The sequence below is a fragment of the Temnothorax americanus genome, unplaced genomic scaffold (assembly GCF_048541705.1).
Source record: "Temnothorax americanus isolate GAGA-0224 unplaced genomic scaffold, ASM4854170v1 Scaffold74, whole genome shotgun sequence".
NCBI lineage: Eukaryota > Metazoa > Arthropoda > Insecta > Hymenoptera > Formicidae > Temnothorax > Temnothorax americanus.
Genome location: NW_027509797.1, coordinates 277,101 through 297,745, shown reverse-complemented (window position 1 = coordinate 297,745; position 20,645 = coordinate 277,101). Strand labels below are relative to the sequence as shown.

Sequence of the window (20,645 nt, the reverse complement as noted above, 5' to 3'; positions counted from 1 at the left end):
GGACACACAAGTAAGCACTTGAGATGACGATTCGCCCGATAACTGGACAGCCGGCTAGTTTTCGGGCAGGCAAGATTGTCACGTACTGATTCATAGCCATGTAAATTTTTATTGAAAAAACAATTTAAATGAGCAATTTTTTATTTTTTATTTATTATAAATATTCTTAAGATTATATATGTAGAAACTTTATTTATGCAGAAATATCTAATATTATGATTATTATCATCTTAGCAAGAATCACACTTTCCTTAGCCATATCTTAAAGAATCTATGAAAACTCACGATGCATTTGACTACAATAATTCAAACAATTTTTTAAATATTTTAAATAAAATGTTTAGTGGCATAATTTTTTATATAAGACACTGAATAACCAAATAACATAAATTAATAAAAATATTTTTCTTACTTTATGTATATAGCGGAGAGGTTACTCTTCAGAGGCCCAAAAAATGCATCAATTTCAGGAATTTTTTTTATATAAAATAAATACATATGGAAAAAACTTTTTGGGGCTTTAATTCGTACATAAATAAAGATTAATTTAAAATTTTTTCAGAAGAAAATAATTAAAAATGGCGGCTCCAGCTCTCAGTCCACGAAGCCACACACGGCGTGGTTCTATATGTGCGCGGGGCATTCCACAGCCTTGCCAGTTGATCTGAAACCAAAAAACCAAAAAAATTCTTAAAATAGATTAAATTTGGGGGGCCTTATAATTTTTCGATTTTTAAAAAATAACAAAATGGTGGCCGTTTGAAAAAAAACCTCTTTTTTCCCTGTTTTTTTTTGCTTCAACGTTCGAAAAAAATTATTTGCAATCAATTTTTAAAAAAAAAAAAAAAAAAAAAAAAAAAAAACGTTTCCTGAAGGCCCCCTAAATTAAATTTCCTTTCTTTTGCGCCGTCATTCATTGAAATCGGTTCATCCGTTGAAGCTGTAGAGCGCCCCGCGCGCCGAAAAATGCTGTTTTGAGAAAAACGCATTTAAAGTTTTACGTAGTAAAAAATCGTATTTAATGTTTGTTTTTGACAACTTACATCTAATCAGCTATTCCAGCACCATATAGAGTCCCTTCTTCTTCCTCAAAAAAATTGTTCTGCTGTACTTGCATGTTGATTTTTTCTATCCTGGCCTTTTTTGCGAACTGCGACATGTTTTTATCCGCTGCCGCGATGCGCTTTTCGTCAGTCTTCACGGCGAAGTTTTTGCTGTTAGGCCCGACGATGATTCCTAACGTATTCATGCCATGGTTTTTAAGATAGATGAATAGCCTTCATTAAAAATACCCGCAGCTATATATGCCGCTATTCTTATCGTTTCTATGCCGCAATGAAGGTATTTAGGAGCCAGTTTCCATATGCAAGCGTTAAAACTCTCATTATCATTTTGAGGGTGTAGTCCCATGGAGCGTATTGCGCGTATCGCGGATTGCGCGTATTGAGAATCTGACCAATCACAGACGTTCCGCTATTTCGATACGCTGCCGTTCCGCCGAATCCATTATTGTAGCGTAATATGCGTCGAATATAAACAGCTTGAAAGAGAGACAAAACAGAAGACACTGATTTCGGAAGTTCTTGTTGCAAATGATGATGAACAACGAAGGAGATAAAAGTCCTGTAAGTATCTAATTAGCAGTTTTTAATATTATTGTAATATTTGTAATTGCTTGTATTTACATTGTGCTTTTTAATAATATTTTGAGGTTAATTTAAAATTTGATGAAACATTTCTCTAGTTTGCATTGATTATTTCAGTTTAATATAAATAGGAATATATTTCATTATAAATAACAAATTATTTATGTTTATTATTCTTTTTACTTTTTACAGCCAATAAAATGTGGATACTGTGGGTGGCTACTTGACGGGCTACTTGATGGGTTTGTAGATGTTAGCTTGCTACAACATAATTGTTTGAAACATTATAATGAGGAAAAATATCTTTTACACATTGATGACAATATGTTGCAACTATTAGTAATTATCTAAAAATAATAATTATAACAATCAAATTTTATGCACACTAGTTTATATATATATATATATATATATATATATATATTCATATATATACATATTCATACGTATTTTATGTTTACAGTTGAGAAAGATCAATCGACAAGCATTCAAACAACTAATACAAGTGAATATAATGAGGCGCTTGTTAATGCTGTATACTCTAGACCTGCATTATATGACCACCGTATACCTCTTAAAGACAGAACAAGTTTAAAAAAGAAGGCATTATGGAAAGAAGTTGGAAATTTAATGGGAGCGTTTTTACAAAGTTACATAATATAATAAAATGTATATAATAAAATATTTCAACTAATACTGCAATAAGTATTATATGTTTTCTTTTTTAAAAACTAATTCCAAATTTTGATTTTTTTAATATTAAAGAAAACGAAAATCTAGAATTTGTTCAAAAACGCTGGAAACAACTTTGCGACAGCTATGTTAAAACGAAGAAAAAAGAAAACGCATACATACCGAGTGGATCTTCTGCAAGTATAAAAAATGATAAGATGACTTTTGCTTTGTACAACCAGATGAAATTCCTAGATGACATAATAGGAAAATCACCGTAAGTATTTTTTGTAAAATTAAAGAAAATTTATTTAAACTTTAAAATTGATTATTTAATATTAAATGAGCACAGTCACACACACACCACACAACCACACACACACACCACCACCACACACACACACACCACACACACACACTACAACACACACCACACACACCACACACACACCACACCCACACCCACACCCGACACCCACACCCCACACCCACACCCCACACCCACACCCACACCCACTACCCACACCCACAACCCACAACCCACACCCCCCCACACCACACCCACACCCACACACACACCCACACCCAACCACCCACACCCACCACCACACCCAACCCCCCCCCACACCCACACCCACACCCACACCCACACCCACACCCACACCCACACCCACACCCACACCCACACCCACACCCACACACACACACCCACACACACACACACACACACACACACACACTAGTTTACCGGCACTACCGGCAGCATCGATGAATGTCCAATACAATCGATAACCAATACTGCTGAAAAGGTTCCATTACCTCAAAGTTCATCAGATTCTATCTCGTTAGATAGCTGGGCCAACACATCTAATCCAGCAACTAATAATTCTTCCTCATTTAAGTCGCAGTCATCAAAGAAAAGAAGTAAATTTTCATTATTTTTCCATTATTTCTTTAATATAATTCCAATCTTTTTTTAATTTGTAAAAAAGACATTGTTTTTACATTTCAGAAATGAAAGAACATGATAGCTTAGATATTGAAATAAAAAGAGTAATCATATCAAACATTGAAGAGTCGAAAAAGACGCCTGATGCTGTTGACGGTTTTCTCCTCCAAATAGGAAGTCGACTACGAGCATTGCCACCACGGGATAGGGCACAATGTTACGAAAAATTCCTCCATCACTCTGTCTGCCTTCGCCTCCGATATCGACAATAATAAAACGATATTTGGCATCGCTAATTGCTAGGAGATTGATACTGTGATTTCCTTTGTAGTTATAATATGTCGAACCGGAATTCGGTGGAGCCTGCAATAAAAAACATTTATGTGCAATATTAATGTAAAATATATAAGTTTGCAGTGTAAGTTTTAATTAATTATAATTAGTTTTAATTTTAATTTTAATTACATGAGTTATTCATACGTCACCTGGAAGGTTACATGTTTTCCATCGATGGCTCCTATGCAGTTGGGATAATTCCAAAGCCGTTCAAAATCATCGGCAACATTTTGCCAGCTGCTTTCATCATTTTTTATAATAACGGTATCTTTCAAATTATTCCAAATGACTTCGCAAGTCTCTGACACTATTTTAGAGACAGTATTATGTCCAATACGAAAGGCATACGATAATGATCGCGTACTCTCTCCTGTTGCCAAGTACCTGATAGTTATATGCAATCTTGTTTCAGGTGGAATAGCTTCTCGAACCACAGATTGTTTAATAATCGAAGGTTTGATCAATTGTAATAATTTCTCAAAAAATGCCGGTTTCATTCGGAAATAATTAACAAATTTTTCACGATCTTGTTGCTCTAGTTCATCAACAAGATTATTGCTTGCTCCTTGTGCTAACCGTCGTTCAATAGTAAATATTGGACTGACCCAATATTTTCGTTTTCCTTTATTAATAGTTTTTTTCTCACTTTTTTTTAGTATAGAATAAAGCGCATACATTTTAATAATTTTACGATATATTTCCTGCCTAATGAAAATATTATAATTGCAGTGTTTTAGACGCTTTGTTAATAACAAAAGCGAAAGCAATATTGTTTTTGATTTCATTGTACAACTGTAAAAAACCAATTGCAAATTTTTTAATTTAATTATGTTAAACAAATTAACATTTAATAAAATTTACTTACACACTGGATATTTTTTTGCCTGTTCTTTTTCTTTCTATAATCTCACAGTATGTATTTAGTTTGCACAAATTTTACAAATATAATTAATTAATTTTAATTAATTGACGCTTCTGCGATTCTTTTTACAAGCGATTCTGTCAATTGTAGAGAAGTAACTGTGCAGAAGTCAGTTTCGTTCCTATGGTCCCATGAAGCGGAATTAGCGTAAGCGGATCGGCGGTTTACCAATCATGAGATTGTTTAGATGAAGGAAATAATGAAAAGCGTTTCGTGATTGATTATCCGCTTGATCCGCTTACGCGAATTCCGCGCCATGGGACCATAGGAATGAAACTCCTGCGTATCAAAAATAGCGGAACGTCTGTGATTGGTCAGATTCTCGATACGCGCAATCCGCGATACGCGCAATACGCTCCATGGAACTGCACCCTGAGTGTTTCCACCGGTGCATCTTTGTAGCAAATCGTCACTGGAAAGTTGAGAGGGGCACAAACTTGCCACCTATTGTAGATTCACCCATCAGATATAGAAAAAAGGTCTCCTCGCAAGACCTATAGAGACCCTTTAATAAGAGTCTGGCCTTCAGAAATCTGATTTTAGAGCGTTTTGATTGATCCGCCATTTTTTCTCTAATCTGAGTGGGGGTAGCTTCAGAGCATGCGTATGATTATAAACGTATTCAATTTACTGACTAGACCCGACTCCGAAGTCAGGAAATCGAGTACGCTATATTATCACTATAACCTCAAAGTAAAAATGTAACCATTCGATGATCAAAAAATAAATTAAAAGAATAAAATGTAACAATTTGTTTTATTTTATTGCACTGTAACAATTTGTTTTATTTTATTGCACTGTGCATCGCCATTGACTGTCATAATATTTACGTTTAACAATTGTTTTGTTATTCGTTATCTTCATTCTGTAAATTGCATATCTATTTGTTATCTTTAAATGTAAATTATGACACAACAAAATATGACTGTTACTAAAAATATCTAAAAATGTAGCAACTAAAAAGTTTTTGTAACCACGATTGTTATTGCACGATTTCTGATACCGCCTAAACATATACTCCATTTTTTTAAATAACTGAAATGTTTGATTGTTTACATAAAACAATGTGTTGTTTTTATAACTTCGCAATCGTACTAATCGCGCATATTGGGACAAATTTCGATGAGTAGAACCTAAACTTCCAATACAATGCTTACAAAGTTTTGTATTTTTTAAAATGCTTGTTACAATGTATCCAGCGATACTATATAAAATATTACATTCTACAGTATTCAATTCTTTTACTTCCTGAGTTGTTGGTTCGTACGATAGATTGGCATTTGATTCATTACGAGACTCACATTTGTGTTCAGCAATTACATCAAGAAAACCTGTTACATATCGTGCATCATCTTCTTCGTAATTAGCTCGAGAAATTGAACGCATATATAAAGAAGTGGCAATTAATTTAAGATTACTTTTAAATTGTAAAGCATTTAATGTAACATTTTTACTTCGAAGAACAGAAAAAAGATTCGCTACGCAGTCTTGCGTAAGTCTACCTGTCAGTAAGAATTGAAATTTTCTCTCACGAAAGAGATAATCTGCCAATTCTAAAACAGATTTAGTTGAAATAATAACTCCCTTCTGAACAGGTTTAAAATCTCCTTTGTTACCAATATGAAGATTACTAAATATCTCTATAATTTCATTTAAAAATGAAACAGTATCTTTATATTTCTCCAAGTCTTTTGTACCCAAAGAAATGCAGCAGTGCCTTGAAGTCATAATCGTATACCATTTTACTATCATTTTAACAAAAAATGCTGTAGCAATGTATTCTGGTTTTGAATTTTCATCGGCTAAAAACTCCAAAGCAGTGCTCATTTCATGACTCAATAAATTTTTCGCTTTATTGACGCGCATTTTATCGAAATTATTCTTCGTATCGACATCATTCATACTTAATTTTGGCGTTAATAAAAATTGAAGTTCTTTTTGTGCTAAAATTATTTCTTCGAAGTGTTTTGCTTGTACCCTATCTGTTGGCAAATTATATTTACGTACAATATTTTTAGGTAGTAAGAAGAACTTATTATTTAAAATACACGCTTTTAAATTTTTTAATAAGTGGGGCACATCCGCGATAACACACAAATTACGATTAGAGTCAACTGGATGTGTTACATAATTTATACATTTGGTGTACTTTCCAGCCGTAATCCCAAACGCTTTCCATAAACCCTGATTGCAAGAACCCATGTCGGAGGTAATGGAATTTACGGTAAGACCTATTGAGTTGGCTCTGTGAAGTATATCAACTATTATTGGTTGCAATATAGCACCATTAAACCCATTACTTGTAAAATAATAACCAATAATTTGTTTCCAACGACATGCAATACCGCATAACATAAATACCATAGCGTGTGACGCTATACCTGTATGTTCTGGTAAAGTTACATCACCAATGTAACTTTGAGAAGAATTATCAAAAAATTTTCCTGATGAAATGCTGATTTCATCATATACTAAACAACATTCTTTATCAATTTCGTTCCAATTCGACACCTTCAATTTTAAAAAATTGAAAATATCGTCCGAAATTCCGCTTTCAAATTTAAAGTTTTCTATTTTTCTTCGTAACGTTCTAAGTCCTGGCAAAGGAAATTTCTGGCGACGGAGTTCTTCGTAACTGGTGATGCCACAAGAAAACCTTAATTGAAGTGCTTTCATGATCGATTTGTTGCTCCATTTCTTTGCTCTTTTATTGTTCTTTAAAACTGCAATTTGATCATCAGTGAAGATTTCTTGTAGCTTACTTAACAGAGCTGCATAATTAGATTGCTCTTTTTGTTTCTTTTTCAATTTTAAGTCATGTCGTACAGTAAGCAAGCATTTTTTAAATTTTCTTAGTCTAACATTCTGCTTTTTAATTATACGTGATTGTTCACATATAATTTGATTTTGTTTTTTTATTGTACGCGACATGTTTTTAACTTCACTATTTTCTTTTTTACTTTTGGCACTTTCTAATTGCAGTTCATTCTCGCAATCGTTATTTTCTTCTTCATTTTGTACTGATACAATAGTTTGTACTGGTACAATACTTTGTACTGGTACATTATGTTCGTTAACACAGCCTACCTCATCATTCAGTGAAGTATGTCTCATGTTTTCACGGTGACTTTTCTGAAATCAAATATTTAAGACTTACCATTACTAATTTACAATTTTTAAATAAATATATAATGCTTTTCCATAAATTTGCATCTGCCTCTTATATGCTTTTGATTTTTAGAACTTACGATCTTCTTGGCTTTACTTCCGAATATCGTTGGCACAGCATTTATCTTAAGCTTTCTTTTTCCGTCAACTCGGTTATTTTCCCACATATCGTGTGCGAAATGTACCTGAAATAATAAATAGTAAAATCTTAAATATTTCATTTTAGAGTCACGATAAAAACATTAAACATGCTTCATGAGGTATAAATAATTGTATAAATAAATCAATTGTATAAATAATCCTGAACATACTTCACAAAGAAATGACCTTTCAGTAGGTATCCACTCTTTTCTATTAACATTTGCTGCCCATTGAGCACGCCGAACTGGATCTCGGGGAAAAATTTTCATTATAAATCCCTTTTCGTCAGAATTTGTGCAGTCAGGAGCTACACAACCAGTCATGTTGCTGAAATATTCAATAACTACATAAATGATTTATAGATAAATCAGAAAAAATAACATTTATTATTAAACTATTACATGTAATACATACTGGATGAATTTATAATTAATTTTGAAGTTTTTATTACTGATGACAGTAAGTTTAATTTATATCTTAAACGTAAGGTTATATTGTTTCAGATATTTTACAATAATGTAAAATTAAAAATACTTACCTAATAATCTGAATATAACAATCCTCTAATAGATAATATGTATAACTTTCTTTTCAATTACGACACTGATTCTGATTAAAATCTGAGTATACTGCTGATACTGCAGACAGTAACGGTCGCAATAAATTCCACTTCTTCTTCTTTTTCTTAATACTGGCACCTGCCTCTTTTCAGTTTCAAGACAATATGGCCAGGTGTATATGTATGTGCGTATGTGTAATTGTATGTGTATGTCCGCGATGTCTTGAACTCGGGTTGATGCCGTAGGTTCGTTGGGCCCAAGGAACTGCGCGGATCACTTCCCCCTGCGGCCGCAATAAATTCCACGACCACGATGCAGATTGCAGACTGAGGTTAAATCATCGACATATAGCAACATATAGTATGGACTGCGCATTATATTACGTCATATTACTACGTCATTAGAGAAAAAATGGCGGACCAATCATAATGCTTGAAATTGAAATATCGAAATACGTGATGATGGCCAGACTCTTATTAAGGCTGCGTTTGGAAACGTCACCCGAGTGCACACAAGTATACTCCCTTCTCTTTCTATCTCAGCGAGTTAGAAGGAGAAGGGAGTATACCCGTGTGTACCCGGGTGACGTTTCCGAACGCAGCCTAAAGGGTCTCTAGCAAGACCGCTCCGAGGGCGCCGTCTATACCTATTTTCCAGCCGACGGACTGTTCCGCCCGACAAGCTGTAAGGGTGCCATTACATGGAGCGCGGAAACGCGGAAACGCGGAAGCGCGGAAGACAAAATTTACTAGATTTCCGTCGATCCGTTCCGTCTGTTTTGAATGCCTTAATATTACATGGAGCATATTTTGAGCGGAAAAGCGGAACGGAGAATTATAAAATATTAATTTTTAACGGTATTTATTGATTAAAATGCTTGTATTCAATAGATAAACTGAAAAGATAAGCATATTAATAAAAATTGCAATGAATTAAGTAAACACAATTTTAAGAAATGAATACAAATGTCTATTTGTCACTATACTGTTCCGCTTTTCCGCGCAAATTGTGCTCCATGTAATATAAGGAGAAACAAACTCGCGGAACGAACGCGTCAAAATCCGTTGTCAACGCGGATACAGTATACTCCATCAAATTTCGGAGCTGTTTAATCACATTGAAAAAAAAAGCTTTTACACATACTCTTCGATTACTTTATTATTTAATAAAAGTGGCAGTATAATATTATAGATCCAAACATCATGTTGATGGTTATTATGAAGTATATCTTATATGCAAGCCAGGGTACATACATAGGCTGCGTTAAGTACTGGCAGTGAATATCGAAACGCAGCCATACATACATACACGATAATAGCGGATTCCGCTTTTCCGTTCAAACGTGCGGGACTCAACTCGCGGAAACGCGGAATCTAGTTACTATTCTGTTCCGCGCTTCCGCGTTTCCGCGTTTCCGCGCTCCATGTAATGGCACCCTAACTCTTAAAATACTTTCAATATGAAAATATCCTTTTGCCCACGTATTCTCAACAATTTAAGGATGAAAATTAAGCAAAAAAATTCGATTTTTTCATCGTTATGAATGGTAACCTCCCCTTAATAAAAAATAAAATGTCCATCAATGGCCAAGTAATGGGACATGCCATGGCCCGTCATTGGTACGTTTACCTTATATTTTGGTTGACTATACAGCAACTTCAAATCCATCAATTTATGCAATGCAATTGAAATTAAGTATGTCCAACGTAATGACATACGAAATGATTAAATAAGACCACAATGTCATAGTACTTTTTTATTATTACTTTTTTATTATTATTTATAACAAATTATTATCATGTTGTTGTAATGTATTATTATAATTATAATTATTACGATTTTTGATTATAATAAGTTTGTTTTTAGAATAATGCAGTCTCTTCACAATCATCTATCAGAGTTTTGGAAACACATACATTCCCGTCGTCTTCACAGGTATTGATCATAATTATATAATATACAATATAAATATAAATATGAATTTAATTATAAATAAAATCAAAGATTAATATTATATTTGCCATTTACAGAATGCACAAGATGAAGTTGTAATATCAGATTTGCCAAATTCTTCTACTTTGTATATCCGTGACGAATCGGAGGATATTCTAATAAAACAGAAAGTAGCATTGGCACAGATAGATGTACATTGCATGCTTTGCCTCTTCAAATGTCATCAGAACATCACGATCAACTGAACAATTTTAAGGTTTCCATTCAAAATTCTTCAACTTTTGAACCTCTTGAAAAAAAAGCGAAGATTAATGTTTAATCATGAAGAACAGACTTTTGAATGTCAGTCATTATCTGGAAGAAACAAAAGCGTTCAAACATCATGTACATTGGTAAATTTTTATCGTAACTGGCTTGAATGTAAAAAATTGCGAGCGAAAATAAAAAGTCTTGAAATGAAATTAATGCGTAAAGAAAATAAAAACTTAAAAACTAGTAGATTAGAAAAACAAAAAAAAGTTTGGATAATTTTAAAAATTTATGCGATAAGTTTTTACCTCGTGAAATGGCTATGTTCGTTAAAGAGCAGCTTTTACTTTGTAACAACAAAAAACATGGCCAAAGATTTATTATAGAATTTAAAGAATATTGTTTCCGTCTTTATTTTAAAGGCCCAAAAATATATCAAGTATTATCTTCAATTTTCATGCTACCATCGAAAAGAAGATTGATGAGAATTAGCAATAAATATCAAATCACAAAAGGGCATAAATCAAAATGTCTTTGATTTAATTTCAATAAAAACTAAAGCTATGAGAGAAGTAGATACATATTGTACAATTTGTCTTGACGAGATGTCAATTAAATCTCATTTGTATTATGATACAAGCAAAGATGAAGTGATTGGTTTAGTTGATAATGGTAAATGCAAGTCTTTTGTTCCAGCAAAACATTAGGCATGTGTTTTTCTGGCGCGATCTATATTTGGTACCTGGAAGCAACCATTATTATACGTGCTTTCTGCATCTACGACTAATAGTAAAATTTTAAAAGAATTGTTAATGGAATGGATCATTAAATTGCAAAATATTAATTTAAAAGTTGTAACTGTAGTTTGCGATATGGGCTCCAATAACATAATGTTGGCAAATCAACTTGGAATCACACAAGAAAATCCTTTTTTTACGATAAATAATACTACTGTTTCCTTTATGTATGATGTACCACACATGCTCAAGGCGCTTCGAAACATGTTTTTGAAATATGACTTTTTATTTGCAAACAATTGTGCTTCGAGTAAATATATTAAGGAATTTTATGCACAGGATTCCAAATTTAGCAATCGACTAGCTCTAAAATTAACAAATTCTCATATCAATCCAAGTTGTTTTGAAAAAATGAAAGTTCGATTTGCAGTTCAATTGTTAAGTACATCGGTTACAGCTGGTATGAACATGTATATTCATTTTAATAGATTACCTGCTGAAGCTATTGGTACAGTCACTTTTATTGATCAAATTGATAAACTGTTTGATATCTTAAGGTGGTCCTTTCGCGGACTCAGCTAGTCAAGTAACAGTCCGTCATGAGGTAATTGAAAACAAACATATTGACAAACATTACACAACATCCCAATAATTATAATAATATAACATGATTTTACACACACGATTTAATCGTATTTAATTATTTACTTGCTCGGGGGGGTGTTTATCCGCCCCGGATTCGCGAATGGTCAAACTCGGTTGAAGGACCAGAGGGCCCGTGCCCTCACGAAAACGATTAGAAATGCCAAAAAAGGGGGGGTGCGAAGCGACTCACCGTATCGTAGCCCGTGATGTCCTCGCACAGCCTCCGTCCTTCCTCCTGGTTCTCGTGGTGGCGGAGAGTCAGCCCAGGCAGGATGGTCGTGCAAGACGCATGCGGATCACGTGATCGTGCGTGCAGGCGGAAGACAAGCAAGCAAGCGTTAATGCACACGATTCGAATCACACGGCGCCGTTTCGCGGGGTGCACCCGGGCGCGGAATACCGTCCACAAAATCACTATGTGGCAAGATTCTATCGATACGATGTAATTCTTCTCGAAAAGCGAGAGACGACGATGGTCCGAGACGTGAGGCGTCGAGTACGGCCCCAAATTTTACTGTCTTCTCTCGCGTACGAAATACAACTGTGCCGGTGCTTGCGCCTCGCGAAGACACCGGGAAGAAGCCCCTCTTCTTCGTGCTTGGGGTGGCCGCCCGCGTGCGGGCAGCACGAGTCGGGTGAGTCGCGCGAACATTGACTATCGAATGGATCGCGATCCGCCAACGTCGCGCGCGAGTCGCTAATACGAAGTGAGCCTCGTTACCGACCGTAAACGAGACAAATATATACAAAGATGCTAAGCAACTAATCTAACGCGAATACAATACAATGACGCAACTAACAACTATTTACAAGTAACTATTTACACGCGAGTACCAAACATCCCGCCCACCAAAATGCAGCGAGATGCATTTTTTTTACGGATCGGGGTTGGTCGCCTGGAGAAGTGTGCCCATCGGCAGGGGGCACAGCTTCACCAGGGGACGCACGATCGAACCGCCCGTCACTCGGACCGTGGCGACCCGCGGAACGCCATCGCGACCCGGGTGAAGGGACTCTACGCGGCCGCGCTTCCATTGGAGAGGCGACGCGTTCTCCTCTCGAATGAGTACGAGTGAGCCCACGGCGAGCGGATTAGCGGAGGTCCACCATTTGGGACGCTGCTGGAGAGTACAGAGATACTCATGATGCCAGCGTCTCCAGAAGTCCTGGTGAATTCGCTGTATTAATTGCCATCGACCTAAGTGGTTCACGGGGAGAGGAGTCAAGTCAGGAGAGGGAATGGCCACCAGGGGCTCCATTGTGAGGAAGTGACCGGGAGACAGGACCTCTAGGTCCAGAGGATCCGTGCTCACGGGACAAAGCGGCCGCGAGTTCAATACGGATTCTATCTGAGCGAGGACCGTCGCGAACTCCTCCAACGTCAGAATCTGCTCCCCCACCACCCGCCGTAAGTGAGTTTTAAAAGATTTAACGCCCGACTCCCAGAGGCCCCCGAAATGGGGCGCAGAGGGAGGGTTGAAGGACCATCGGATCCTCTCCCGCTCCGCCGCGCCGCGCATGTGTGCTGCGAGCTCCCGAGAAGCGCCCACAAAGTTCGTGCCGCAGTCACTATATAACAAGGAGCAGCGTCCGCGACGGGCTACGAAGCGGCGCAGCGCAGCGAGGAAGGATTCCGTGGTCAACGAGAGCGCCGCCTCCAAGTGGACGGCCTTAACCGCGAAACAAACAAAAAGGCAGACATATGCCTTAAACGAGGAGACCCCTCGCGCTCGGCGAGTGACGAGCGTGAAGGGTCCCGCAAAGTCGACGCCGCTCACCGAAAAGGGCTTGACCTGGCTCACGCGGTCGACCGGTAGCTCCGCCATGAGCGGTTGACTCGGGCGAGGGTTCGCTCGGAAGCACCTATAACACGCAGAGAGCACGCGTCGAATTGCGCGATGGACTCCGAGGATCCAGAACTGTTGTGCGAGGAGATATTGGAGCGTGCGTCTACCCGGGTGCAGATTCGCACGGTGCTCCCGCTCGATTATGAGGTCGGTTAACCGGTGTTTGTTGGGCAACAATATAGGGTGCTTGGTCTCGTAGGCCAATCCCGAGTGAATCAGCCTGCCGCCCACCCTGAGAAGACCCGTTGGGTCCAAAAAGGGAGCGAGTTTGAGAAACGGTTTTGGCAGCCCTTTCCGGTGCCCTAGACGATCGATCTCCTCCTCAAACGAATCCAGCTGGACGAGTTTGATTAACGTTAACAATGCGGAATGCGATTCGTGTTGGTCCACGGCCAAGGTCGCGGGTGCCGGCCTGGCCCTGGAACGACTTAGGAATCGAGAAACGTATGCGACTATTCTACAGATTTTGTCTAGCGACGAGAAGCGATCCAATAACGCGAGCAATGAACCGGGCGGGTCGTGTGACACGAGCGAGGTGATCCGCTCTTCCTCGCGGGGAAGCGACTCCTCCGAGAGGACCGGTTCGACGTGAGTCTCGAAGTCCGTCAACCACTCGGGTCCCTCCCACCACATCGAGCTAGCCACGAGGTCGCGGGGAAACAGTCCGCGCGAGCAATGATCCGCCGGATTTTGATCCGTGGGCACGTGTCCCCAAGCCGCAATCGGAATCCTCTCCTGTATACGAGCGACGCGGTTGCGTACGAATGTCTTCCATCGATGCGGAGAGGATCGGATCCAACAAAGCGCGACCGTGGAATCGGACCAAGCGCGCTCAGTGTCAATGACGGTGTGACCCCGTAACACCTGACGGACGTACGCAGTTAAATCGGCGAGGAGCAACGCGGCACAGAGCTCCAATCGGGGTAAAGAGACCGCGCGGAGGGGAGCCACCTTTGACTTGGCACAAAGAAGCAAGCGTTTGCTCTCCGATGGAGCGACGACACGCAGGTAGATTACGGCCCCGTAGCCCAGCTCACTTGCGTCACAAAAACCGTGGAGCTCATATCGAATGTTATCGCCCACTGGGAACGTGCGCGGGATACGGAGCGCGGTCAACGCGTCGAACTCCGATTGGTAACGCTCCCATTGGCGGCGGACCTCCAACGGGGGTTCGTCATCCCACTCGAGCTTTAGCGTCCATAACCTCTGGATCAGGCACTTCGCGGTGAACGTCAACGGGGTCAAAAAACCCAAGGGGTCGAACACGCGGGCCACCTCCGACAAAATGGTGCGCTTCGTGCAGTTCCGATTCAGCGGGTTGATTTGAAAGCCAAAGGTGTCCGACTGAGAATGCCACCGGAGTCCCAGGACCTTGAGGACCTGGTCATCGGCTGACTCAAACGAAAGCATCGCGTCGCTACAGATTGATGGGTCGAGCCCCTCCAACGCTTCGGAGTGGCTGCTCGCCCATTTTCGCAGTTCGAAACCGGCGCCTCGGAACAATTCGAGGAGCTGATCTCGCAGCGCGACGGCCTGACCGACGGAGCGGACGCTAGCCACGACGTCGTCGACGTACAACGATTCGAGCAAGGTGGTGTAAACTAGGGGGTATCGTTCGCGATTCTCCCGCGCTAATTGAAGCAGACAGTAAATGGCCAGGAACGGCGAGGCCGTATTCCCGAAAGTGACCGTGTTAAGCAAGTAATCGAGTATGGGGTCCGACTCCGAAAAACGCCAGACGATGCGTTGGTAATCGCGATGCTCCGGCGTGATCCAGATCTGCCGAAACATTTGTTTTACGTCGGCGGTGAGAGCCACGGGTTTCGCGCGAAAGAGGAGGAGAACCGCGACTATGTCGGGCTGTAGCTTCGGTCCGCTTAGAATCGTATCGTTGAGAGATAACCCGTTCGGGCCTTTCGCTGAGGCATCGAAGACGACGCGAAGCTTGGTGGTCGTACTGTCAAGTTTGTGCACCCCGTGGTGCGGCAAATAGTAAACCCGGCCGTCCGGAGGAGCGGCCTCACTCGCGATGGTCATATGACCGCTATCCAGATAATCCTGCATAAAGGCGTTATAGCTCTGTCGAACGTCCGGATTTGACTTGAAACGGCGCTCGAGTGCGCGCAATCTATTTACGGCTATCGGCCGCGAATCCACGAACGTGGGAAGGCCCGACGCGAACGGGTACGAAACGACAAAACGACCCGAATGGTCACGGTAAGTAGTTCTTTCGAAGAACTCTATACATCGCTGATCCTCCTCGGATCGAGGAGGGTGTTCCGGCACGTCCTCCAGTCTCCAAAATTGCTCCACCGCGGCATCAATTGACTCGAGCGTGGTGGCAAAGGTGTGCAGTGGCTGCACTTGTAACGCCGGAGAGACCGCGCCCATCAGTACCCAACCGAACGCGGTATTGAAGGCGTCCGGTTCCCCGGCTCTCCCGGTGCGGCGACCGTCACGTAGCACGGATACAAAGGAATCCGCGCCCAGCAATATATCGATAGAGCCCGGCAGATGATATTCCGGATCCGCGAGCGGCAGTCCCGTTAAGTGACTCCAATCCTTAGAGTCAACTCGATGGTTAGGCAACGGCGAAGTTATGCGAGGGAGCACCGTGGCTTCGATCGGGAAACGAAGATCATCCCGATTCTTTACGCGAATCACGAGTGAAGTGAGGCCCCGAGTGGTGGCAGCCTTCGTCTCGTTGACGCCCAAAACGGCGACGCTATGTCTAGTCCGCGCGAAACCGCCCCTTCGAAGGCAGCTTTCTGTAATAAAGTTTGCCTGGCTGGCGCTATCCAGCAACATGCGTACTGGAAATGCGTTGCCCCTAACGTCAAGGGCCTCGGCCCGCACGGTCGAAAGGAGCACCACACTGTTAGAAACGCTGGCCATCGAAACGAGGGGCTTGTTTTCGACGATGGTTGAGGGCGCGGACTCGCTGGCGCCCGAAGCTATCGAGGGAACGGTTGCGGGAGAAACCGTGTTAGCCTGCTCGAAGTGCAGGAGCGAGTGGTGTTTCGATTTACAGGACCGACAGGTCCACGAGCTGGGGCAGGTTTTGAGGTTATGACCCGAGCGCAGGCAGTTCAAGCATAATCCCTTGTCACGCGCGAGGTCGTGCCTCTCCCTAGCCGAGAGTTGAAGAAAACCGGCGCATTTTGCTAATAAATGCTGCTCTCCGCATTTTACGCACGCGGCGTTCCGGGTGACGAGCGAGGTAGTCGCTGCGCCCTTCTTCGCGGGAGTCGACGGCTTCGATTTGCCCGATTGCGCCGAAGGACCCGCCACTGACGCGAGAACCGAGCAGTAACTCGATAGGTATTGTACCAGCTGATCGAAACTCGGCGAGTCCACCGACATGTGGCTCGCTTCAAACTTCTCCCGTAACGTAGGGGTGAGTTTTTCCAGCAAGTGATTATACAGCATAAAATCCCACGCCTTGACCGGATAGCCTAACATTCCAAGAGCGCGCGTGTTCTCGGTGAACCCGTCCAATAACGCACGGAGAGAGGCGGGAGTATCCCCGACCAAAGGCTTAGCGTGTACGACTGCACGCCAATACTGCTTAGCTAACTCGCGCTTGTCCGAATAGCGCGCCTGTAATGCGTCATACGCGATGGGATAATTTTCCACTGTCAACGGCAGGTGTTTTACGACACCGAGAGCCTCGCCAGAGAGCGAAGTCAGTAAATGCTGAAACTTCTCGATGACGGTAACGTCGAGGTTATTGTGAACCGCCGCGTCGAAGAGCGCGATAAAGGTCGGCCACAGCGCGAGATCTCCGCTGAATTGAGGGAGCGCGAGCTTCGGCAGGCGAATGGCCGAGCGAGACGCGGACGATGGAGCCGGCGGATCGGCCTTCCGTGCGGCTCGAGCCAATTTCTCGTATCGCCCCACGACAGCGAAGCGCAATCGGTCGAACTCGTCGCGAATCTTATCCTCCGTCTCGAACTCGTCGTCCCCGACGTCTTGGATAATCTTTAGGTGATTTCCCTCGAAATCATCTACCACTTTCGCGACCGTCGGGTAGCGCGCCATAAATTCCGCCTTCTGAGTCGGGTTTTCCGATGCGAGCACCGAGTATTGATGAATTTCCCTCATGCGGCGAATGCATAGCTCGCGCCGCGATCGAGCCCCCTTCGTCATGGTGAGGATGATCTACACGCGCGCGAAGACACGAAAATCAACAACGGTTCGAAGGCTTTGTCCTACAGGAGTGAGAAGGATCGGGAGATGACAACTAATATTTGCGAGCAAATGTATGTGCACGTGATCAGAGCACGTGCCAAATATTTTCAAAGGTCTCGCTTCGAACGCGGAGACCAACAACAATATCGAAAAACACCGCACCGGTCGCCAAGGTCGGGAGGGGCGGGCGTCTCGAATTCGACGGTTAAGCTGAAGCAATGGAATATCGCGAATATTCGATCGCTTATTATTGCACAAACTATGATTAAGAGAACGGCACCGAGTGTGCAATCGTACTCTCGAGCGCAAAAAATAATAAGGTGTTCTCTCGGTATCGAGAAATAATAGCGCACGCAACGAATATGCGGATATTCCCGTCGCGACGTGCTGAAAGCGACGTACGGACGACAGATATCACGCGGTCCGAACGTGCTGATGATTCCGTCAAATGATGTTGCACCAAGCGTGCAGCGAGCGCGAATTTCACTTGAGAGAACGGCACCGAGTGTGCCGGCGTCTTCTCGATCGCGAGGAATTACGGCACGCGCACAATCCCCGCGCGAACTTCCCCTCACCGCGCGCCGAATACACGCGGGGGAGCGAGAGTGATCACGCGGTGCGAACGTGCACGCGTCAATTATCGCGTTAATCTGTATTGCACGCGGGTGCAGGGGTAGCGTGTCGAATAATGGCACGCGCGAACAATCTTCACGCGTATTTCTTCGCCACAGCGTGCCGAATGCACGTGCGGACAAGAGCGATCACGCGGTGGGATCGTGCACGCGCCGATTATCGCACAACGGAATGCCCAACAGGGCCGACTAATATTACGAATTAATGCGAAGTATTGCGAATCGCGCGAAAGGTTGGCGGAAGTAACGAACGCGAAGCTAGATCCGGCTCGAAGGACCAATGCTCGGGGGGGTGTTTATCCGCCCCGGATTCGCGAATGGTCAAACTCGGTTGAAGGACCAGAGGGCCCGTGCCCTCACGAAAACGATTAGAAATGCCAAAAAAGGGGGGGTGCGAAGCGACTCACCGTATCGTAGCCCGTGATGTCCTCGCACAGCCTCCGTCCTTCCTCCTGGTTCTCGTGGTGGCGGAGAGTCAGCCCAGGCAGGATGGTCGTGCAAGACGCATGCGGATCACGTGATCGTGCGTGCAGGCGGAAGACAAGCAAGCAAGCGTTAATGCACACGATTCGAATCACACGGCGCCGTTTCGCGGGGTGCACCCGGGCGCGGAATACCGTCCACAAAATCACTATGTGGCAAGATTCTATCGATACGATGTAATTCTTCTCGAAAAGCGAGAGACGACGATGGTCCGAGACGTGAGGCGTCGAGTACGGCCCCAAATTTTACTGTCTTCTCTCGCGTACGAAATACAACTGTGCCGGTGCTTGCGCCTCGCGAAGACACCGGGAAGAAGCCCCTCTTCTTCGTGCTTGGGGTGGCCGCCCGCGTGCGGGCAGCACGAGTCGGGTGAGTCGCGCGAACATTGACTATCGAATGGATCGCGATCCGCCAACGTCGCGCGCGAGTCGCTAATACGAAGTGAGCCTCGTTACCGACCGTAAACGAGACAAATATATACAAAGATGCTAAGCAACTAATCTAACGCGAATACAATACAATGACGCAACTAACAACTATTTACAAGTAACTATTTACACGCGAGTACCAAACATTACTAATTAAAAAAATATCACAATAGTAGTGCGGTTGGACTCGATTTAGGTTAGGTTGTAACCGGACGATGCGTCAATCGGTCACGGGACACGCTAATTTGTCCTATAAGTCATCGGTCGCCACTCGGTTTATCCTAAACTACCGAGAAGGTAGGTATGTGTGACTCAAACAACATGGGGTTTCCTTAATTTGTTTAAATAAATCTTTTTTCAGATTCCTGCTGCGGGTGCTCTACACCCGTTGCCCGTTCTCGGGGTTCCGCTAGGTAGCACCCTCCGAGGATGTTCCGGGACATGGGTTCCGGCGACACCGCCTTATCAGGTAAGTACGAGCTATCTAATTGTATCTAATTCACTAATCCCTTTTTCTTTCAAATTCCCGCTACGTGTGCCCCATCTACGTGGCCTCCGCTCGGATCTCCGCCATCTACCATCGGCCTATCTCAACTCTGGATCCAAGATGTCGCGACAACCGCTCCGTAGGATAAGGGCCTAAGCAGAATGGCTGTCTTGGCAGTGTTTTATGCCTTAAGTCTTTGTCTTATGTAACGCACAATACTGTGTTAATGTTTCCTGTCTTGTGTAGTATACGCGACGTATAACTACACAAGACAGGAAACATTAACACAGTATTGTGCGAGTCCCAGTATCCTGATAAATTATCCTAACCAGAGAGAAACCTGAGAGAGGCCATCCCGGCATTTTTCGTCAATTTTTCTGTGTCGCATTTTCCGATGCGCCGCCTGAGAAAGTGCGCATCAACTACGTCGTTTCGCTTGGTAACCGCACATGGTTTGCGTCCGTGCTAATGGTTCGTGTCCGAACTAGCCAGTTAGAGGGGATATGCTGCGGCCGCGGCGGCCGCGCTCGGCCGGCCCCGGCGCTCGCCGCTCGGCAATAAGCTTCGAGCGAGGAGAGAAGGACAGACATACGATTTAC

At 42.6% G+C, this 20,645-nt stretch overlaps 2 long non-coding RNA genes and 1 pseudogene across 3 annotated transcripts in view; all 3 read left to right on the top strand.

Moving 5' to 3' along the window:
• LOC143906634 (uncharacterized) overlaps positions 1-20,645 on the top strand; it is a 111,930-nt gene that overhangs the window by 46,395 nt on the left and 44,890 nt on the right. The window lies entirely within an intron of this gene.
• Positions 671-2,394, top strand: LOC143906610 (uncharacterized; annotated as a pseudogene). The gene is made up of 3 exons (XR_013259575.1): positions 671-1,625; positions 1,839-1,985; positions 2,110-2,394. The product of XR_013259575.1 is annotated as an uncharacterized LOC143906610 (transcript).
• Positions 8,644-12,011, top strand: LOC143906613 (uncharacterized). The gene is made up of 3 exons (XR_013259578.1): positions 8,644-8,754; positions 10,261-10,329; positions 10,425-12,011. It is a non-coding gene; the product is annotated as an uncharacterized LOC143906613 (long non-coding RNA).